Source organism: Tursiops truncatus, chromosome 3 (assembly GCF_011762595.2).
Source record: "Tursiops truncatus isolate mTurTru1 chromosome 3, mTurTru1.mat.Y, whole genome shotgun sequence".
NCBI lineage: Eukaryota > Metazoa > Chordata > Mammalia > Artiodactyla > Delphinidae > Tursiops > Tursiops truncatus.
The window spans coordinates 83,498,372-83,523,091 of record NC_047036.1 but is presented as its reverse complement, the minus strand read 5'-3'; the positions used below and the strand labels follow the sequence as shown (position 1 = coordinate 83,523,091).

At 38.0% G+C, this 24,720-nt stretch overlaps 1 protein-coding gene across 8 annotated transcripts in view; it reads right to left on the bottom strand.

Moving 5' to 3' along the window:
• Positions 1-24,720, bottom strand: part of MACIR (macrophage immunometabolism regulator) — a 322,019-nt gene that overhangs the window by 113,598 nt on the left and 183,701 nt on the right. For 7 of the 8 annotated variants that reach the window (XR_012330794.1, XR_012330795.1, XR_012330797.1 and 4 more), the window contains one exon: positions 9,735-14,400. The exons of the other annotated variant lie outside the window; for it this stretch is intronic. The gene's annotated coding sequence lies outside the window, so the exon portion shown is untranslated. Of the gene's footprint in view, positions 1-9,734; positions 14,401-24,720 lie in introns of those variants that run through there. 8 annotated transcript variants of the gene reach the window in all.

Below are 24,720 nucleotides of genomic sequence, written 5' to 3'. Positions count from 1 at the left end.
GTACACCCAGTAGGATGGCTATTACCAAAAAGGCAAGCAATACAGAGTATTGGTGAGGGTGTGGAAAATCTGGAACATTTATACACTGCTGGTGGAAATGTAACCTGGTACAGCCACTTTGGAAAACAGTTTGGCAGTTTCTTACAAAGTTACACTTACCATACGGCCCAGCAATTTCACTCTTAGTAATCTACCAAAGAGAATGAAACCATATGTCCACACAAAGACCTGTACACAAACTTTCACAGCAGCATTATTTGAAAGAGCCCAAAACTGGAAAGAAAACTCTCCATCAACTTGTGAATGGATAAACTAAATGAGGCATATGCATATAGTAGAATATAGCTCAGCAATAAAAAGGCATGACATACTAATAAGAACTACAACATGGAGGAAACTTGAGAACATTACACTAAGTGAAAGAAGACCCTATAGTGTATGATTCTACTTATACAAAATGTCTAGAAATGGCAACTTTATAGGGACAGAAAATAGATCTGTGATTGCCTGTAACTGGAGGGGCAAGGGTGGCAACTGATTGCAAACAGACTCAAAGGAAATTTGGAGGTTGATGGAAGAGTTCTAAAACTAGATTGTAGCAATGGTTTCACAGCTCCGTAAATGCATTAAAGGTCACTAAGTTGTACACGTACAATAAGTGACTTTATGGTATGTAAATTTTATCCCAGTACAGCTGTTTTTAGAAAAGACATGAATAACGGACAGGATATTTTGACATATAATTGTAAAATAAATACAAATAGCAAAAATTTACCTATAAACTGATTTTAGTTTTGCATACATGTTTCAAACTACTGTCATTTATGGAAAAGTGTTCTTTATTCTCTCTATGCTGCAGTTTCCTGACTTGTAAAAAAAAAAAAAGATAATAAAAGTAACTACCTCATAAGCATTTGTGAAGATAAATCAATTAATAGATTTAAAGAAATTAGAAGAGGGCCTGACACACAATAAGTATGGAATCATGTTAATTATAGCCACTAACTAGAGCTCTCATGCCACTACCAAAAACATATATTTTGTAACATCAATTTCTTTTGATGTTCTTTTCTCTGATGGGAAAAATGGGCATGAATGATTAATGATACTCTCCCAAGTTGACATAAATAAATGCATATTAATAGAGGCTATTCAAAAGGGATGTAGAAAATTTGGAGTTTGATGTAATATATCACAGAGAGCATAATCTATAAAAACTCATTTTGGTTTTAGTTTCATTCCGGAACAAAACAAACAATCAGTTCAGAAAAATAACTTTAGTCCTCCTTTCCTCCCTCATTTTCTTCCTTATCTGCTTAGTTGCAGTGCCCATCCTGAACCTCTTCTTATCAATTACAGGATGAAGGAAAATGCCCACCTCTAGACGTAATAAAATTAGAAGGTGCAGAAATTGGCATTGATAGCAGCTTGGGAAAACCATTTGTGTTTAACTGTGTGCCTCAGTCTGGAAATAGAACTTTCTACCTCTGCACAACCTCAAACCAAGAAATGAAAAGGTAATCGATTATTCTTTTATCTTACTAGTTTCACATTGGGTGGGGGAATGCTTCTTCAATAGCAATCTGACAGATTCTTGGGACTGGAAGTAGGGAAGGGAACAGCAAATTCACAGCATGAGTCAATAAACTGTCTTTTTCTTATGTATGAGAAGTTTGGATTTTCATGTTTCTGCCAAGTTTTTTCCTAACAGAATTTCCAAAGAACAGAAGCATCTTCTTCTAACTCATTTACCTTAGATCTCTATATTTTCTAAAAAAGCTCACTACTGCCACAGTTCACATCTAGCTTCCCCAAAAGTTGCCAGATTCATATATTTTAAACTAATTGGATGGATAGTCAGAGGAATAAAACTAATGTAGTTGGGTTACAATTTAACACACTACAGTGAAATGAGCAAAATTAATAATAATAATATAGCTTTGTGGGGAATTAATGCAGTTGACAGTCTGTAAGCGTACAACCCAGTCTGAGGGTAGAAGTGTGAAGGCATTCTAAGAGGGTAGCCTACAAACTCTAAGCATTCAGCAACTTATGATCATTATTCAGTGTGTCACCCTGAGGGAATGGAGATCATTGGTCAGTCCAGTGAGTCAACTCAGAACTGCTGTGTAAGTACTGCTACTTTAGGGTGATGGGTGGGATAGAACGGGGGAGAGGGAGACAATGACAAAAAAATGGGTCAACAGTGTTTAGAAGAATGCCGTATCTCTTTAAGAGAATTTGGACTCCAATTTTAAAGAGAGCCCTAGGTCTGAAACCTCTTAGGCAAACAATATACTGTCTCTATTTGTGGAACACTGTGTATTCAAATGCATGTTTCTTTATAGGACAAACAAGGAAACATGCTGATAGCAACTTAATTGTATTTCAATTCACGGACAAAATATTTATTGGATAGCTAATATGTCCAAGACACTGTTTTAAAATCTCTGAGGACTATTAGTGTGATCAGGCACCAATCCTTGCCTTCAAAACAGCTCTGAACCAAGAAGGTAGGATATTTAATGCAAAATAGAAATCGAGCCGTGCTATAGGAAAAGACAATGTGGCGTAGGAATTGAGGGTGGGGAGAAAAGGTCTCTGGACGTATGGGTGAGGGAGGAGTTTATGAAGGGTGTGCATACAAAAGAAGATATGCATACAAAAGAAGAAATGGAACACAGAAGTGCAGAGGGATTAAATCAAGCTTTGGGGAGAAAAGCATGCAGGATGGTTTGATTGGAAGTTATGGGGTTTAAAAGAAACTTGGAAAAGACTGGCAGGATGGGGTGGGGTAGATAGGCTGGTACCTGGCTAAGGAGACAAGACTAACAAATTTCAGTCCTCAAGTAGGGACACTAACAGTGCACTAAAGGTGGCCGCCTTGTCCAAGGAACACTTGGGGAGGTGGCTTAGAACAGTGGCTACTTGCCAGTCTTTCCATATATTAATAGCCAGGGCCTTACAGTTATCAGCCCTGCTGATACAGCCCTGCTGAATACATTTTCCCTTAGGCACTAATTAAACTATAGTAAAGGAGAAGAATAAAAATAAATTTATTTTAAATACCCCTGGTGGGTGTGGGATTTTGCCACCTAGTAACACCAATTTTATAAGAATGTGTTGCTCTTCAACCATGAATTTAGAGCCATGAGATATACCTGAGGCTCAGGACTCTTCTGTCTGAACAATGGGTTTCAGGGAGAAAAACAAGGCCCTCTGAATGACACTTATCAAGCTCCCCAAGGAAAGCACCTCTCATCTTTCTGTCTTTCAGGTGGCTTGAAGCAATGGACAGAGCGGCCCATCCTGTCCACCAGGTAAGGTGTCCTTGATGTTTATCTGTGCCTTCATTCTGCTTTTCTTCTCCGAGGGGGAAAGGATCAAGTTAGATGTCATGCAGTCCACCCTGGGACTTCTCATATCTGCGATAAAAGCTGGGATTTGCAGTCAACAGGATTTTCCACTCAGATTTTATGGAGGTGCTTGCATTCCTGCTGTTCTTTTTGTTTTCAGCGGTTTGTATGACATTCCTCTCCGTGAGCTCAATGGGTAGTTCCAACTGGGGTGGAATTTCTCCTTGACACAGAACAGCCCAGTGGTTCCCCATGAGGTTAAACCACTGCTACTGTTTTTTTCACACTCCCTAAGAACAAGGGCTCAGGGATATCTTGGGATAGTGCTGTTGGCCAAGCAGCTTATTAGAAAATGATTCCTAGCCCTGAAGTAATATCGTTTTTAATTTAGATTTGACCTATAAACTGAGAGATAACTTTGTAAGATCAACAGGTGAGTCATCACTTCAGCCCCTAAGTCATTTGATACCCTTCTTTCTGAGCTATGACCTGGTCAAGAGGGAAGAAACTTCTTCAGTATTCAATTGTTTCATGTTTATGCTATAGATATGATTTCTAATAAGGTTATAGAGTTCCTTTAAATATGCTCATTTCCTCACAAAATGGCTTACAAGAAAAAGGTATTTACTGTCAATAATCTTCTCTACATATTTTGGCTCTTGTACATTCAGGAAAATTTGGGTTGCTTGAGCTTAAATGTACTACCCCCGTGCCCTGTAACTGTACTTTCAGAATAATCACCGGCATTATCACATGATAAACAGCAGGACTTGTGTTTCACTCTACCTGGAACACAATGCTCAACACACTCATCCGTCTCTCCAGTGCATCATCGTCATGAGCCTCGATATTTTTAAGAGGGATCTATTCTGCTCATGCACTCAGGGTGTCTGCAGCAGAGTGAAAAATGAATACCCAAACTCCCAGCAGGCTCCCACTACACAGCAAAGAATTCAGCCAGCTCTGCATTCTGAAATCTTTTGCACTGCTGTGTTAAAACTAAAGAGCAAAAATGAAACCAATAAAGAAGAGAAACTGGCCAGTGCCCAGCAAGGTATTCTGATAAAGGGATGAAGCACCATGTCCCCTGCCTCAGGTCAAGTTCCCAGGAAAAGCCTGCCACTCCCTCAGGACTATGGATCGAGGGCCGACCTCCAGGGTAGAGGATCTTGATTTATCATGGGCCTTCCACTACACAGACCATATGAGCCTAAGGCCTGATCTGGCCTGGGGCATTTAACTCGTTCCTTTGTACAAATGGGAGTGCTAGATAAAGTAAAGCATGAACCAGGGGCTGCAGTTAGTCACAGTGGACATACCAGGAACAGGGCTAGAAGGACAATCCCAATGGTGAGTAAAATAACACAGTGGGGCCAGCACTTATAGACAGGGCCTTTAAACAACAGCCTTTGCTGAGCTGCCCATTTCCATTTCCTTTCTATACATCACTGATAATTCTTTTGATTTCCTCACAATAGAAAAGAAGCCAAAGAGAAGGGATATCTATGGACATGAAAAGGGAGAAATTCTCTATGGCCAATGGATAAATTCAGATTGTCTGGCTTGTTGCTCAAGTATTCAGATTGCCTTAGCAATACAATCACTTAGGACAGAAGCTTCTCTGAAGTCAGTCTTGGTGCTGATGTCATTGGCTCTGGGAGTCACTGACCATTGGCACAGGATGGCCACTCAGCTGATCCCTTTGTGTCACACCTGCAGAAGCATGTCTGGGAAGACGTTACTCTGCACAACAGGAGCCTCCCGCCCCTGGCTATCAAGAACCCAGAGTGCCTGGGCCTTCTGCACCAACTTGACAGAAGCACAGACATGTGGATCCAGCACTATTGCATTCTGAAGGATGGCTGCTTGTACTTCTACGCTAGCATTCGCTCCACCCAGGCCTCAGGTATGGACTTAACTTTCACCTGAAATAATAGTAATTGCCGTCATAATAGTAATGACATCTTACCTTTACAGAGACTTTACCAAACTTTATGCTGTGTAAATTAGTTCAGTTATTGTCTGGAGAAGGGATACTATTATTATTCACATTTTACAGATAGGAAAACTGACTGGAAAGTCTACACAACTTGACAATATCTCGTGTAGTAAGCAATGAAGCCGAGATCTAAATGCAGCCAACCTAACTCCAGAGCCTGCACCCCTAACCCCGCGATTTTACTGCCTGGGAAAACAAAAACTAAACCCCTTCATCTTTTTATCACTGATGACATTCAGAGTCAATGCCAGTAGTTTTCTTGGCTAGTGGCTCTACCCTTTTCTGGTAGTATCCCTAATCTTGGACAAGTGAGTAACGAAAAGAACATTAATTGTCAATTTTACTTAGGCAAGTTACTTAACTTCCTAAAACTTAGTTTCGTCATTTATAAAATGGAAACAGCTATCTTTTTCACAGGACTATTGTGAAGATTGAATGAAGTGATTGCCATTTAGAGTCTCTTAAGTTCTACATACAAAGTACTCGACACAAAAAGCTTTCTCTCTATAAAATGTATATATATTTATTAAATTATATATAAATATTATACATAATATATATTTTAATATGCTAAAAGCTATATATAAAAAATAAGTATGTAAACAATATAATATAGTAATAAAATAATTGTGCACGATTTCTACAAGAACGATTATTTGCCTTCTTGTCATTTTTGACAAAATAGATCACAGATGTTTTATTTGCAGTTGAACTTTTTCCCAAACAAATAATCCTTAAATAATTTTCAGTAATGAAGATCCTGGAATCTTAGTCATTTAATTTCCTTTTTTTAGCATAAATGCCTTTCTTTAATTAAGCTAGATCGCCATGCCAAATGGGAAGGAGGTATCTGGTGACCATTTTGACCTTTATGGAAGGGTATGAAAGAGGTACAAACTGAGCATCACACTATGGTCCTTTTCTCATCACTCAGGATGAGCAATACAATAACTCTCTTTTACTTACTCACCCTTCCACTTTGAGAGTATTAAAACATGACCCAGAATATTATTCAACTATTAGGAAATAGCCAGCATCTCTAAGCACTTTCAGAACAGACTGTTCCTATGCAATCCAAATCCACAGCTTTAAGCACCTGACTCCAGGATGAGAATGAAGATAGACAAAACAAACGTCTAAAGTAGTCATTGACTGGGGCTTTTATTATAAAATATCACTGCGAAAGTCTGAACCATTATAACTAACAAATCAATGAAGTTCATTTTCAAGAGAATGTTTCCATAGGTAGAAAGTGAATGTTTAGGATTGAATGCTCAGATTACTCCAAACTTAAATATTAACCAAGTGCTTCCAAACCCCTGGGGCCCAGGGACCGCTACTGATTCCAAGAGTTTAAAATGGTAATGACAGCCACTAAGTGGCCTCCCTTATTCTGAAAGGTCCGAGGAGGCCCTATTTAGAAAAGTCCTGGTTGGAGAGCTGGGAAACAGCTACTAATAAATGGCCTAAAAATAATAACAGTAAAAGCAGATAACAGAGTTATCTTTTAGTGGGTAAATATTTTGTACTGGTCACTCTAGTAAGTGTTTTTACTTATTATTTCGTTTAATTTCTACAACAATCCTATAAATAGGTTATTAGCCCACCTACAAGTTTGGAAACTGATGCTTAGCAAGGTTAACTCGTTTGCCCAAGTTCCCTTAGCTAGTAAATGGTGAAGATAGAATTTGAACCTAGGCAGCCTAAGTTACACTAGCCAAAAGGAAAAATAGACAAGGGGGAAAATGTGAAAGCTTTCTTTATATTCATCCTTATTATTTCACACATCTTTCCAGAAACTTCCATGGTCCTTTGTTGCATCCAGAGCACTCTAGGGCCTTCTACTTTGTCCCCAAACCCTTCTTTCTGGCTTTCTCTTCCACTCCCGTGTTAAAGCACCCTGTACTCCATATGCACACATGGTCACATTCTATTTGCTTAGCACACCCCACCTCTTGGACTTTTCTCTGACCCCATGTCTTTGCTTATGTTACTTCCTTCCCCTGAAACATTCTCTACCTACTGATTCCCCAACACAAGTTGTCCAGATTCCAGCTGTCCTTCAAGTGCTTATTCAAATGTTGGCCATCTCTCTTAGAAAGGAATCCCAGATGGTCCTAGGTAAACAAAGCATCTCACTTTTCTGAACTTCCACACTCACCCATCTTGCGACACTTATCACCCTCTACTTTGTATTTTATCTCTAGTTGGCCATTTATCTCTTCTAAGGGATTATGTACTCAGAGATGACTCTATATTTTGTATGTTTAATAAATGAATGAGTAAACAACCAAATTGACTCAGTTGGCCACTATTCCCATGAAGTGTGGGTACTGTAGTTTGTCATACCCTCATTTAACAATGGAGAAAGATACAAGATTACAAAGCCAATTCAAAGGCAAAACCAGAACTCAGGCCACCAGATACCTGGGCTTTTGGCCATATTACACTCTTTCCAGCTGTAAGAAGTTATCTAATTTCTAACTATTTTAAAATTTTTCTCCTGAAAATATATTATTTTGTGGCTAATAAAAATAAATTCAAAGACATTCATTCTTTCCCAGCCTTACTTCTTTTCTTTTTTTTTTTAAATTTATTTATTTATTTATTTTTGGCTGCATTGGGTCTTTGTTGCTGTGCGCAGCCTTTCTCTAGTTGCGGTGAGCGGGGGCTACTCTTCGTTGCAGTGCGCAGGCTTCTCATTGCAGTGGCTTCTCTTGTTGCAGAGCATGGGCTCTAGGAGCGCAGGCTTCAGTAGTTGTGGCACACAGGCTCAGTAGTTGTGGCTCACGGGCTCTGGAGTGCAGGCTCAGCGGTTGTGGTGCACGGGCTTAATTGCTCCGCGGCATGTGGGATCTTCCCAGACCAGGGCTCGAACCCATGTCCCCTGCATTGTGGATTCTTAACCACTGCGCCACCAGGGAAGCCCCCAGCCTTACTTCTTGAATATCCTATCTTCATAGGTCCTTAATTTCTAGCCCAAATTATTTCAATATGAATGAAAAGAACATGTTCCTTACTGAAATTCCAACAGAATTTTTATATCTAGGCCAGGTTCTAAAATAGAGGCCTGTGATTTCTGTTTTTACATGACTCTACTCTTCCTTGAATAAAAGATGCCTGAGCATGCACCTTGTTCCAGAAGGTGTACTTTATTGCCACCGCCTCCCCACTGCCACCCTGACAGCTGTTGGGTCCAGCTGGAAGCTCTCCCAGGGTTAATCCACTGCTAATCCTTCTTCAGCATTAAGGTGGCTGTGCAGGAATTCTTCTGAAGTTCTTTACCCTTCCCTGGACTTGAATTTTAAATTGAGGTTTACATCCTTTTTCTAAGAGTCCTTTTCAATCTTCTTATACATCTTAACTCAGATCATGACCTGAGGCTCAGAGCCAGTGGTCCTGCATAATGAAACTTAAGATAGGATCGAGGCAAATCCAAATTTCCTGTGGAAAATTCCCCAAATAAATATGCCCCTCTCCACTGTCCACAAAAAGTCACTGCCCTGGTGAACCACATTTTTTTTTCCAGAGGACTGGATCATACTGCTCAAGTGTATTGGAATGGGAAAGTTAGCATGTGCTACTGAATGTTTCCTATGCGTCCAGGACTTGGATAGGCACTTCATGTTCGTTATCTAAAACTAATATTTGCAAAACATCCACAGTTATTGTCCTATTTCAAGTAAGAAACTAAAGCTTGGAGAAGTTAACTAGCACAGCACTGGTCAACCAGCTATTAAGTGACAGAGACAAACTCTGAACAAATGCTATCAAAATCCTATGCCCAAACTCTTAGCCACCATGCTCTGTGTAGCACTCCCTGACAGAGATTAGTCTTCTAAAAGCAGTACTCGGTCAGTAATGTTGTGTGTCTGGTCTCTGCGCTCTGGACATCAGCACACTGACTGCAATAGCCAGGGTCCACTCAGTCCAACAACCAAAGGAGTTGTGAGGACAGCAAAGATTGTGAGTTGAATGGCTGAAACCATGCTGCACCATGAACACTATACGCACTAATATGTTTAGTTTAACTTAATCATTTTATATGCATGGAATATGAATCATTATTATATTAATAAAGATTATACAGGGTTCTAATGCTCATTTTCTTCTAGTTGACACTAAGTAAATGACCTTTGCGCTGGTCTGATCTATAGTTCGTTCTTTACTTACATTGTTCAAGCTCTGCTTGGCTCTTGCACATCCCACCCTGGTTTGGTTCCTAGTTCTCCCCTGTGAAGGTCATAACCTTGAAGCAGGCCTTGATTACCATTTATAGCAGTATTTATCAAACTGCAGGTTTTGACCCTGTTACTGTGTCATACAATCAATGTAGTAAATTGTGACCAGTATTTAAAAAACAATAGCATAGGATTTAATTGAATAAAAAATATCATGATACATCACAATGTTTCACAAAACTTTTGGTTTAATTGTATTAAAACATGTAGAGGTCTGTATTTATTACATCTTTATATCACAGCCAAAAAAAGGTGGAAAAATACTAAAGTACAAAAACCCTATCTCTGCATATATCCTGGTTCACACAGTCAGTTTTCTTTCAGAATATTAGAAACAGAATATTTAAAGAAGATTCTTTCCTTTCTATTATCTTTGTAATATGCCTGTCATATTTTCTGCTTTTTTATTAAGACTCAGCCTTCTACATTCACCACTTCAGAGACATGGTCCCCTGGCTGCAGCATCTCGGTTACTTTACTGTTTTATTTTCATTTATTTTATTTTATTATTCATTTTACTACATTGATTTATGTTCTTTATTAGAGACCTGGGACACATCATATGATATTTCTTCTTTCTGAAGGTATCTGTAGTATTTGGGGCATGACTTAGCTCTTGTGACAGTCACCTGTGATGCTGAGAGAATAGCGAGGGCAGCGAAGAGGAGGCAGGGAAAGATAACAGTGAGAGGAGGGGAAAGAGCAAAAGCCATGAGAAGCAACACAGCCCTGATTTCCTGTAAAAACCCTATGAGATGCTAGTCCCACATTTTACTTTCAGCTAAATATGCCTCAAATATATATTTTGGGAGTCGGAGAAATAGCCCCAGTCAGTTAGGTCCCTGAAGTCTTTTCTCACCATTACGGAAGGTGCTAGTACTTTAACGATATGTATTACTGGCTGGCCTACGCCTGCTAATATTAAAAAGCCACTGTGATTATTCCAGAAGCCTGTTAGTGCCTCTTCATAGGCCTGAAGCCCCTTGTCATTCACAGTATACTTGATAATTTTTTTCCTTTTATCTCTCTCCAGCAAGAGCTGGAAGTAACAAATCGTGATTGTTAACTATTATTCTTAAACAAATCACATCAAGTTCTGTATGTGCTGCTCAGATATATTTTACATTATTGCAACAAATGGATAGTTCTTGTGAGAAATCTCTGTCCAAACACTGTGCCAGCTTGCTATTTATTGCTGCCACCTAATGACAGACAGAGACCAGCCCAATGAGGTCACTTGAAATGAGGTAATGGGGTTATAATTGGATGACTTTACTGCTAATCATTTCTACCCTATAATTAGTTAGGAGAGGTGTCAGAAACTTTCCTGTTTGTAGCAGACACCTTTTGGGCATAACTTTCTGTCCATTCTCAAAATGGGTAGGAATGGAGGAAGGTATTCTTATCTGTTCAGACATATGAGAAAAGGAAATTCACAAGCAGGAAGAAGTCAAAAACCAGTACCTAATATAAATGGTGTATACTGTTGTTTGGAGCAGAGAATTAAGACAGCAAAATAACCCTCAGATAAGTTCTTAGGTATCCTATAGTCCTGAAACATCTAACGCGTTGCTTATTCTACATCTAGTATATACCCCCAAAACATACACCTATGCAAAAACTTGCACGCGAACATCGCAATGTTATTCATAATAGCCAAAAAATTGAAGAAAACTCAAATGTCCAAACTAACAAATGGATAAATCAAATATGCTATATCCATACAATGAAATTTCAGCAATAAAAATAAATGAAGTACTAGTACATGATACAACATGAATGAACCCTGAAAACTTTATGCTAAGTGAAATAAGTCAGTCACAGAAGATCACATATCGTATAATTCCACTTATATTAAGTGTCCCAGGAAAAATCTATAGAGACAGAAAGTTCGTTAGGATTGCCTAGGCTTAGGATGGGGAAGCAGATGGGCAGTGACTGCTAATGGGTATGGAGTTTCTTTCTGAGATGATGAAATGTTCCAAAGGTAGATTATGGTGGTGGTTGCACAACTTTATAAACAAACTAAGAATCAGTGATTGTACACTTTAAATGGATGAATATTATTCTGTGTAAATATTATCTGAAAAAAGTTGTTTTATATTTGTCTAGCTCAAAGAAAGAAGTCACTCTCTGATTTTGGTAAACACCATTTTACTGGAGCCTACTAAAAGAAAAAATTCTAACCATTTCTAAAATGAATGCTTTCCTAGAAATTAGTTCTAAAATGGACTCTTTTTTTTTTTTTCGGTACGCGGGCCTCTCACTGTTGTGGCCTCTCCCATTGCGGAGCACAGGCTCCGGACGCGCAGGCTCAGCGGCCATGGCTCACGGGCCCAGCCGCTCCGCGGCATGTGGGATCTTCCCGGACCGGGGCACGAACCCGCGTCCCCTGCATCAGCAGGCGGACTCTCAACCACTGCGCCACCAGGGAAGTCCCTAAAATGGACTCTTTTTAAATGAAAAATTTTAAAGAATTTAATAGTGCAACTAAACCCCCTCTATAGAGTAAAGAATTTTTAAAGTCCAAAAGCCACTCATTCTGTCTAAAAAGAAAAATTTATGACTTCCTGACAGTGTATATTGTTATCAAGTGTAGCCAAAGAAAAACAAAAATGAGCCAAATTTTCCTTTCACAGTCCCTTACTACCATACCAGTATAGAATACTTATCCCATAGAGTAGCAAAAATCCCAGTCGTATTTTGGCATTTTCTTTGCTAGTATAGTGCAGTAAAGTGGCTACTGGAGTGGGGACAGTGGGAGGTTGGGGAGCGAGAATAATACGAGTTAGCAAGCACAAGAAAGAGATCTAAAAATCTAATCATCACTATTAATGACGTTACCTAGAGTATCTGCATGAGATTCAGGTTACCTCAGGTTACCATAAGGAACACACAAGTGTTGATTTTTCGGCACCTTCTCCTAGACTGATGACTTCTCCCCACACCCCAAGCCCTAAACAATGTAAACAGAATTCTGGCCAAGCAATATATAACCATTAACATAGGTTCAAAGGACCATGTCATTTTTTAAAACCAGTCATTTATTCTCATTTTAATTCAAGTTGGTGCCCTCACATCACCCTGTGGGTTCATATTTTAAATGTGCTTTGCATATGCACAAAGAAGGTGAGAATCTATGTTGGTTGTAGAAACCTCTGGCCATCTTCATAACTCCTCAGGATGTCTTAATGGTTCTGCCCAAACAAATACTATTTAATTTTTCCTCTAATGTAATATTGTAGGTGTCAATATTTGATACTGAAAAATGTATTTCAAAATGTGTCCTCCAGGAACACACTAAAAGAAGTAACCTAAAGAAACTACTTTAGGCCCACAGTAACAAAAAGCTAAATATTGAACATGTCATGAGAACACTGTAGAAATGAAAAACAGGAAATCCAAACTTTGTTACCAGTCTTGCCATTAATTATTAGTGGATGACCTAAGTTATCAATATATATTCTTTTGGAACCTCACTTCTTCATCTGTAAAACAAGACACCTGGACTAGAGGTTCCTTCAGATACAAAATTTTCTTGACACCTTTTCAGACTTTTTCTCCATCTTACTCTTTCCCTATTCTCCTCACTTGCTTTTTTCCTTTCACCCTCTGTAGGTGGCCTTTATCTACAAGGATATATGGTGAATGAGCAGACCCTTAGCTTCAAGCAATCAGTAATTGAACTCAAACCTCCAACTGAAGAATTCAAGACTTTCTATTTCTGTGCAGAAAATAAGACAGAAAACCAACGGTAAGTCAAGGTCTACGTATTTCTTCTTCTTTATCAGTCCTGACAGGAGCCTTCTAAGCAAACCCTTATCCTTATTTTCCAACTTCAACTCCACATCTTCAATTAAATATCTCCCTTTCTTTGCATAGTCCCTGTAGTTAATATTCCCCAGGATTTTTTTTTCTTTCAATGCATAGAAGATGACTCTTCTAGAAGTATTTTTTTTCAAATGAAAATGGAGTCCATAGTTCTTCCCAAGGTAGTGGCTGACTCAGGTTTCAACATAAAAAATCCACTAACACTGTAACCCGTAAATGTTGTAATTTATTAATTCACAGGTTTGAGGTTTCACCACCTTTCACATAACTCTTATTGATATGTCCATCTGGTCAGTTGTGTGGTTTTGTTATAAGCCATCGAAGGGCACAGGACTCATCCATCTAAATTGTATGTTTAGTATCCAACTTGGCATGTACAAATGGGTACTGGTTTCGTAAAGATTCTGAGAAAAACCCAGCAGTAAAGTTAACAGAGACAAAACCATGAAACAGAGGAAGTACCTAGAGTATCCTCCTTCATCTCTCAAGTCTCCCTGACCTAACTCCAATCCCCAGGACATCCAATGTCCTACATCTCCCATTCCTACCCTCAACTGCTTGGTGACCATCCAGACACTTTCTTCCAACTATCTGGATAAAAAGGATCTAATAAAGAAATTTACAGTGATTTCTTAAAACAAAGGACATGGTAAAGCTTCCAGGGCCATTTGCACAAATCAAATTCACTGTTTCAACCCAAAGAAATAAAACTCCAAAAGTAGAATTTCAGTAATCTCCAGCAAGTGACCATTTGGAGAAGGGAGAAGGATTTCCTAGGCCTTCCCTCGTTATGTAACCTTCCTTGCTCCACTCACTCCTAAGCATGGGCTAGAGTGGGAGGATAATGAATATAGAATTGCTAGATACTTGCCAGGATCTTCTTCCTCAGACTGTGCTGTATAATCTGGTGGCAGATAAAGATGGTCCCTTGAAGGTGAGGCTCCAGCCTTCTATTATTGTAGAAAAGGGGTCACTGAAAGAGAGTTAACTCCAATCAGATAAAATTTACTGGCTTCTCTAAGAGAGGAAGTTGAATAGTTGGATCTCACTGTCAAATCCATGAGTGGATACTATCAAGAGGAAACAATATTAAGTCATTAGAGAAATATTTAAAAGAGCAAGAGTTTCACAAATTGTGGTTTATGGAACTCTGGTTCCACAAGATAGCCCACTCCCCAAAAGTAGTGAAAAAAGTTTAGGAAATGATACAAATCATATTCCCCTCTCAGAGAATCACAAAGTATATTAACTCAATGTTTCTGAGACACATTGCTGGAAGGAATCCTGGTTAACTCCCCTTAACTCCCACTACCTAAGCTTATCTGACCTAAACTACTTTAAAAAAATAACACCTATTAACCACCCTTAGAATAAACATCATATGGGCACATTTTATAAAACATCATCCAAGAAAATGAAAGGAACAGAGAGGAAGAGAGAGGAGAGTTAACTGGAGTGTTTGCTGTGGTTTCAAGAACATGACAAAGAAGTATTTGGTCCTAATGGCAGTATTTGATTACTATACATTTGATCAACTAAACTTTAAATAGAAGCAGAAAATACTAGTAATAATTTTTAAATCCTATAACTGCGTTAATCACTATTTACTAACATTGTACCCTCTCCTGGCCCTATTATTTACATTAACATGGATTTAAATCATAGCTACCACTGCATATTTCTCTTTTGGTGTTCTACCTTTTTGTTCAATCCAAAACCTAAGGATCATGGTTTACTATATTAATTTTGAACTAAATAACAAAGAGAAACATTTACAAGATAAATTAAAAGATTTTGTAACATTTCACCTCCCTAGAGTCCAACAATTTTTTAATGACCTGTCCTGTGCTGTTATCTCTGCAGCTGGATTACAGCTCTGAAAATGTCTATCAAAAAATGGCTTCCTTTGCATCAGGCTATTCAAGACTTCATGAATCGACCTCTAGAGGAGACCAGAATGTGACTGAAATCCTAATCGTAAGAGAAAGGATCTACAAAATCACACCAGCTAGTTGTGGGAAGAAACAAAAACATTTATCACTATATAGCTTTTCAAATGAATGTTCCTCCAATATATTAAAATTTTGTGATAAGATTATAATTTTGATTCTGAACCAAAACACCAAAATCTCATGTGACACTCAAATAACTTATATCAACATCATTAAGACCTCTATATTTTTTCCCCCATGGGCTGTACATGTTAGCATCAAAATATAGTATGCCCCATATCCCTGGCTTTTTGAAAGGATATAATACAAGAAAAGTTAATTTATTTTATTCTTTCTTTTATATTCTTTGCTACATGTTTCACTCTGTTCTTTGGCTGTAGGTTTCCTAGAATGTCTCTAGGTCATGATGTGGGAAGCTGATATTTGGGAAATTTAAGATCATGGAAATTAAGTGGCTTAAATGATGAGTAACTAATTCAGCTAAACAAAGGTCATCTTAAAATCAACTGGCCCAAGTGCCTCCCAAAACTTCCCAGATGAAAGAAAATAATAACAATTATTGTTATAAAAATAAAATAAGGAAATAATTAGACTGAATTTAGGGGAAAAAACTCAGAGGCATGGGTCTTATTATTACCTGAATTATTGTCTGAATATCTATCACACTGAAAAGGGAAAACAAAATAAATCAAGAATGTTCTGTTCTTAATCCTGAAAGTAAAATTCAGAGAAATTCAAAAGTGAATTCCAAGCATTGACTTCACTTCTCAGTGGAACAATCCCAATGTGTATCCAAGATGTTGTGATGCACTCAGAAGTCCCATGCCATCACTAATGGAACATGGAACACAGCTTTCAGAGCACAGATTCAAGTGCTCTGGATTAACTTATGACAATAATAAAAACTTGAAAATTTGTCAAAATATTTCAGAACTCACAAGGACCTTACAGCTTAACCTCTCTTCTTTGTGGCTGAGGCTCCGAGAGGTAATTGCCTCTTGAAGATCACAAAGGTTGAACTGGAGCTGAAGCCTGGAGCTGAATTCAGATCTTCATCCCTCTATCCAGCATTGTTTCCACTCATCCTACAGCCCCTCATTGTGCCCAAGGATGTGGTGGGGTTTAGTAGCAATAATGCAGCTACTCACTCCCCAAACTTGTTGAATACTTCTAGTCTTTCACTGAGAACTGAAAAACATTGATTCCAGCAATAAATCATGTTTATATTTCTACAGTCTCATGGAAGGCCTTCATGTTAATTCAAATCATAGCCTTTTCCAGAGAATCTTAAATATAAAAAAGATAGAAAAATTCATGCCATTTTTCCTACACTCTTCACCTCCGTCCCCCACCCAAAAGACTGAACTCTTTAACTAGAAGGTTACACTTTGCAGCTGTCCTTCACCACAACTCAGATAAAGGAGGCTTGTGAGTGTGTAAGCATGTGCAACTTAGTTCCCATATTAAGAGAAGCTGCCTAAATGAACTCATGCCATAAAAGGCATGCTGTAGTACTCTGACCAACTTAATACCATAATCAAAAATATTCAATTAACAATAACAGATAGCCCTCTATTCTGACAATGGTCCCTTTGTGCTCCAGTATTTGTCTTGATAATAATGAGGACTTTCAGCAGGGGCATTACTGATAGTAATGTTCATGTCAGAAACCTGGAGCTCACACATCTGCTCCCCAGCGGAGCACTCCGCCTTTCTGGAGCCCCATAAAAGAATGTACAAACTGTGCTGTTAGACTGCCAACAAACACATGAAAGAATGCTCAACATCATTAATCATTAGAGAAATGCAAATCAAAACTACAATGAGATATCATCTCACACCAGTCAGAATGGCCATCATCAAAAAATCCAGAAACAATAAATGCTGGAGAGGGTGTGGAGAAAAGGGAACACTCTTGCACTGTTGGTGGGAATGCGAATTGGTACAGCCACTATGGAGAACAGTATGGAGGTTCCTTAGAAAACTACAAATAGAACTACCATATGACCCAGTAATCCCACTACTGGGCATATACCCTGAGAAAACCATAATTCAAAAAGAGTCATGTACCAAAATGTTCATTGCAGCTCTATTTACAATACCCCAGAGATGGAAACAACCTAAGTGCCAATCATCAGATGAATGGATAAAGAAGATGTGGCACATATATACAATGGAATATTACTCAGCCATAAAAAGAAACGAAATTGAGCTATTTGTAATGAGGTGGATAGACCTAGAGTCTGTCATACAGAGTGAAGTAAGTCAGAAAGACAAATATCGTATGCTAACACATATATATGGAATTTAAGAAAAAAAATATCATGAAGAACCTAGGGGTAAGACAAGAATAAAGACACAGACCTACTGGAGAACGGACTTGAGGATATGGGGAGGGGGAAGGGTGAGCTGTGACAAAGTGAGAGAGAGGCATGGACATATATACACTATCAAACGTAAGGTAGATAGCTAGTGGGAAGCTGCCGCATAGCACAGGGATATCAGCTCGGTGTTTTGTGACCGCGTGGAGGGGTGAGATAGGGAGGGTGGGAGGGAGGGAGACGTGAGAGGGAAGACATATGGGAACATATGTATAACTGATTCACTTTGTTATAAAGCAGAAACTAACACACCGTTGTAAAGCAATTATACCCCGATAAAGATGTTAAAAAAAAAAAAAAAACTGTGCTGTTACCAGGCAGCAGGCTAGTGACCACAGCCAACTGTAACACTGGCATGGAGTTTTCCCCTGATGGAGAAAAACAAAAGTGACTACCTCAGTAAAAGGTGAATACAGTTTTTCCTGAATTAAGCACTCATGTAACTCACTTGAAAGTGAAAGGTATCAACACTCCAAGTTCAGAGCTACTCCTCAAAAACTACTGTAGTTATTCCTGGAATGTTCTAGAGATCTAAACAATCCCAGACATATTAAATAAAAAATTTCGTGTGAGCATTTTAATGTGGAGAGGATTCTGAGCGTTTATATGATTTTTAAGGGATATATGACCCCAAAAGAACTTTTATTTCTAAGATTAAAAACATTTCCCAAGATCCACAAGATTTCCATCCCCAGTAGGAATACTAAGGAGGGAAAAGTACAGGGCCAGCCTTCTACATAAACACTATCTGACTGCACATTTTAGGGTTAGCCCACCTTTTGGCAAATCAAGGAGAGCTCCCCATGAGCCCGATAGTCAGCTAGTCAATAAATATTCATTGAGCACCTACTATGGGTGAAGGGCTAGTTGTCAGCAGTGAGCTGCTATTCGGGAGAGGCAGAAAACATTGTTCAAAGCATGCACTCTGTAGCCAGATGGCCTGAGGTCAAATTCCTACCCTGTCACTTCCTGGCTGTGACCTTGGGCATGTTACTTGAACTCTCCCTGCTTTAGTTTCCTCATCTATAAATGGAGATAATTCCAGTGTGTGTCACATGTCTATGAGAATTAAATGAACAATGTATGAAAAGCACTGTAACAGTGAGCAGCCCCAGTGAACTCTCAATATGATTATCAATATCATTAGCAAGCATTGTCAGCTAGTTATATACAAGACTTCCCATCTCTGTGACAGCTTCAGAAGAAACATATCTTGTCTCCTTCACCTCACTACCTGAAGGCAGAGAGAATGGAGGAGAGTTCCCTCAAGGTTTCCTTCTTACGTGGCTTTAAAAGAGAGGACCAAATATAGTTTCAGGCGTTCTGGGTTATATGCAGCATAATATTGCCTATTTAGAACCCCAAAGACTGGCCTGCAGTTGTCAAAACTCTCTTAGCCCAACTTCTTAGTAAACTTGGAAGATTTCCCATCAGCATTCCTAGAAGCCCTAAGCTAGGCCCAAATTATTCTCAGAAGGTCCCTGCAGGGCCTAAGTCGGGCTGATCTAACTCCAATTCTTATTCAGCCTCATCTGTTGACTTAATGTGCAAACTATAAGGAAAACCCCTAGAACTGTTCTGTACTTGGGAATTACATTTAGTGAAGTTAATAAATATCAAAGAACACAATGATTATTCCCTTAAGAAGGGAACACTAGAAGCAATCATTCTATTTCCTTTATTTGCCTCAGCCTAAGAAAATAATCTCAGTGATCCCTTGCCTCCTAATAATCTCTCAAGCTTCTTCCTGGGTTTAGAATAATCTTCCCACACACATACACTTTTGAGAGAAAAATAATTTTTCTATAGAGGTTTTGCTAACAAAGTAGAATTCTGTTTTCCATTCTAGTCTATCCAACAATCATGCAAAACCCATTTCAAAGGCATATTCACAGCAGGATATAAAAGATAATGAAATTATAAAGCATACTTTTAAAAAAATAACCACTCTATTCTAACAGTACCTTATATCTTATAATATTACCTATGTATATTTTTGGTTTAAAAAATATCCCTTCACACGTTTCCAAATCTGTCTTTTTAGAATGGAACCCATTCTTAAGCAGAGAATTTTCATATCAGTGCCTCTTCACATGCTATGAATACCCAGAATGCATAAACAGGGTTCTGAATATACTACTAGATTATTTGATCAATCATCTGAGGCAGAATGGGGAGGATCTCACATCTGTAATTATTGGTATGATGACTTCAGGGAGGTAGGAATATGTCTGTCTTACTTACCATCTTCCCTGAAGCTAGCACAATGTCCAACGTACATTAAACATTCAATATTCATATAGTAAAAGCATAAATAAATGAATTCCCATTTATTGACCTGATCACAGATGAAGATTAAATCTGCTAATTTTGAGTTTAGATTCTGAGTTGCATTAGGACTTTACAGAAAGATTTTGGAGAGAACTTAAGCATAAAGATATTATAATTATGAAGAAATTGTGGCATCTTATAGAACCTAAAGGCAAAAATGCACCTCAGAGTCAGTCTCAATGGGGATTGAAGCATAAGAAGAAACCCAAGGTATCTTCTCTCTCTGCTCTACTGCTTGTTATGCCACTTCATTCTTCTTTCTCCCTGCAAGTTGACTTTAATTGATATACAGAATGAATGTGTGAATTTTAAGTCAAAATCTCAATGACAGTCCTAGCTTCTTAACAGGATCCACATATGGAGATTACCTCACCTTTGTATTCATAAAGTCTGTGGCCAGAGGATGGGGTAGAAAAGCCTTTGAAGCAATCAGAGCTAGTGTCAACATGTTAAGGTGAGGTACCCTGCGTATCACCAGTAATAGCAAGGGCCTAAACAGCAACACTTACAGAAGAACCAAACTCAAAAAGGGAACTTCCCTCTTATCTAAGATGAAATATAGGAAGGAGCCTTCCTAGTTTAAAGCCACTTGCTCCCACGCAGAGGTAAATGCTGTGCCTTCACTCTCTGAATGCTTTAAAGTTGTGTCTCTTATCTTGAATGATGGGACCCAGAATGATATCTAGGCATTTGCTGTTCAAGTTAAATGTCTATCTTTGCCATCAGAGTCTTGAGAGATTAGGGTGACCATAAAATTTAGCTTCCAAATCAGGACATTTTGAGAGAAGATACTATCAATAATTATCCTGAGCAACGGATGTAAGCAGGGAATGTCTCAGGGAAAGTGAGATATGTCATCTTATGAATAATGTACAAACTGGTATTCTCTGCTTCCTCACCCACATGGAGGAATGTGATTTTAGCTGACGGCTTCAAGTCTGTATGTTCTCAGTCCAGTTCTTCTGAGAGAATAACTCCTATCTTTCGATACCAGGTCCAACAAATTGGAAAAAACCAATTACTCATGACCAAGGAGGTGGGGTCACATTATAAGAGAACAGATTCTGGTAGCTCTGCAGTCCTAACTCTGTGTTTGTATGGAATGGAGTAGAGAGAGGAAGCATTGCATTTCCAGAAAAATGGAGACTCAGGGAAGACAAATGTTGGGATTTTATCCTACTTATTAAAAGGTTTAATGGTGTGCACAAGTCCTGGAAACCAGAGAATTCCCATCAAAATGACTATACAATGAGTTTGCCTGCCACAGTGCCATGGATGCTTGCAAAAGACATGAGATTCCTGTGTCAGAGACAAAGGACTTTATTACTCATGGCAAAAGCAGCCACTGCCCACCACTGTTAAGCTGTGGCCTATGACACCGATTCCTGCATCACCAACTGGCCATATTCCCTACAATAAGTCATTTGGCTTTTCAGATATTTAGTCTCCTCACCTTTATTTTTGTGCTGTTCAGACCCTAAAATAGGTTTTAAACTAGTTTATTTAAGCGACAGTTGAGAAATTATTGTTTTTCCTGAGCTCATAAGGGAATAGTGGAATCAATTACCCCATACTTTTAAAAGGTTACTATGTTATAGAATAAATCACTATATAGCTTGAGATTATGAGGAAGGTATAGTTATCTGTAATTAAAATTATAAATATAGAACAAGAGACTCCTTTTGGAGGACACTGTTCAAATAACACTGGAATCAAACTTGACCATTTATAGAGCTCCACTACTGTGTTGATTTAGCAGAAAGCAATGAAGTGTTAGGTTGTGAATGTGAGTTTGAAACAGAAACTCTCTTGGGTGAATGCCTTTGAACCACACCAAATCTTTTATTTTGATAAAACCCCCCTCAGACTTTCCAACTGATTATACATATTTGCCCTTTATGCTTCATCAGTTACTCAACTTGTAGATAAAAATAAAATGTTTTGCTCAGTGAATCTGTTCAATTGTAATCCCTGTAATTATGACTTTATTTTTAAATGATCCATGCTGTATTTTTTATGCTGTAAAATAAATTAGAATGTTGTTTTTGGGAATTTCAATCTATTCTTTGTGGCAACATAAGGTAATAATTTTGCTCTACTTTCAAATCAGACTTTTCATTGCAGCTTCTCTCGCTGTCCTCTGGAGTGTTAACTACATGTGAAATCTGATACTAGTTAGACGAATAGTTATACATAGCCCTACTTCTTTCAATTATTATATTTACTATGAATTATTTAATTATAGATTTCCACAAAAATATACTGATGATGGTGTTTTCAGGGTTTTCCGCCCTTATTCTCATCAGAACATCTTCCTGATCTTTTGAAAGGTATTTGTGTGTGTTTATCATCATTTTTTAAAAATCGTTTTTAGGAATTTCTAAGCCATGAAGTGATACAGACTTTTTAATTTTGTGACAGGGTTTTTAACTGAACAAAATGTCCTTTGAAATGCAGTAGCAAAAAAGGTTCTCCTTCCACTACAGTTATGGAAAGAGAAGTATTAAAAACTGGAGGTTTTTCTTTTCTCCTACGGCATCCATTTTTCTGTTCATAACTGTGATGTTTTTACTTCAGAAACAGCTTATAGCTGGTTCCAAATGGAGTGGTAGCTTAGAATTGTGTGCACATCAGTTTTAGCTAAAGAAATTTTAGGTGCTCATCCATGCATTACTAGAGAGGTAAAATTTCCAGATTTTTACTAAGAATGTACAAACAAACCGTGTCAAATCATTGTTCCATCATGTCCTGCTACAAAATCTAAATGCTTTAGAAACCAGGTAAATTAAATGTGGCCACCTAACAAATCTGTATGGAATCTGTTTATTTTCTCAGGCACATTTTTAAAAGCAGCAATAAGCCATGATCCAATTGATAAATACTCAATTTACCAGGTAAAAAATTATGACCATAACATCAATATATTTAGTCAAAAGATAAAATTAATTTTTTAAGTGTATTCAAATTTTTAGCCTCTGTGATGATTCATTTATCGTGAATGAATGACAATATTCATTCATTCATTCATTCTCAATATTTTTCAGACTCTGAAGAACATTTGCCTGGTGGACAAAGTCTCTGCCCTAATTGAAGAGCTGACCTTCTAGTGCAGGAATCTAGCAGTAAACTAGCAATAAAATAAATCAAGTAATTAAATAAGTATAAAAGGTGATGAGTACAAGAAGGAAAATAACCAGCTTATTCTGAGAGAGAATAAAAATGATGATGTTAGACAGACAGGATGGGCAGGAAATGTCTCTCTATTAAACTGAGACCCAGAAGATGAGAAATAGTTGTAGTTCTTGTACTTCTGCTAGAGCAAGGAAAACAACTGAACAATCAGAAAAGAGGTTGTTGATTAAGAGAGTTTGCTGATCATGGAGCAGAAGATCTGGAACAAAAGTGGCCAAGGAAGAGTGAGTCAGATAGGCAAATATACAGAGCCCAGTATGGAGATGAGGTAATAATAGATAGCTGGGGGCTTGGACTTTATATCATCACTGAGGTGAACCGGGAAGAGAGGCATAATTGAATTAATTGTAATAAATTCTTAGTTAAAAGCAAGCATTATTCCAGCATTGAGGTCTCAAATATCAATATTTTGCTAGGTGGTGTGACATCCTAAACCAACTGACTAGCTATTAAAGCACCACTGCTCAAATTTGTGATGACATAAATTTTTTATCATTATTTTCAACTAATTATAATAGTTTAAAAATAAAACATGATAAATTTGCATAACGTATTTTTGACACTACCTAATCCCTATACTTCTTAGTAGGCTGACATTCAGTGAGAGTAGAACTAGGTACTAATGGATTTTGACTCCCTACCACTCCTGGAACTTTTACCTCGATAGACACACTGTCATATGATTGTTTTAGGATAACAAAATATTGTGTGCTAAATCACTTTTTCTTTACTATGTAAAGCTAGTTATTGCAAAGTTGCCTCAGTTGATTATTGCCAATGCTTATGGTTAATAACTGAGTTAGCTTTGCTCTCTTCCAAGTCCTCATGTTGCACCACTAAAACAACCAGTTTTCACAAAAGATCGTATTTGTTGTTGTCATTGTTAAATTACCTGTTACAAAAATGACTCAAAGCACAATTTCTAAAATCACAGGTAAATGTGTCATATTTAAAGGATGTTCAGTACATTCTTTTGTCATATGGTAAAATTCTTGCTTCATACTGAAGTAGAGATATAAAAAATGTATGTGACTTGCTGAAATCATAAAGAAAAACTATGGTGAAAAAGAGAAGTGAATGCCCAGGCTTGACAGAAAGAATAATGAGACTCCAATTACCTTAAAAGTAACCACTATCATATGATCACTAACGACCCAGAAAGAACTGCCTAGCCATTTACAGGCAAATGTGGTAGAACAGGAGGAGAAAGTTTCAGGTTAACCAATCATTTGAAGTTTCCATCTTCCTTAAAAAAGTAAGAGTGAAAAGAATGGGTTTTTTAATCCTCATTGTCAAGAGAGAGAAACAGAAGTCTGTTAGAAGCTGAAAAATCTGCTTGTCTGGAGGTTACCTAAGAATAACGGAATTAGAAACACCAGCTCCTATAAACATAGAAGTCATAGTCTGAGAGGCAGAGATTTACTTAGAGCAGTGGTC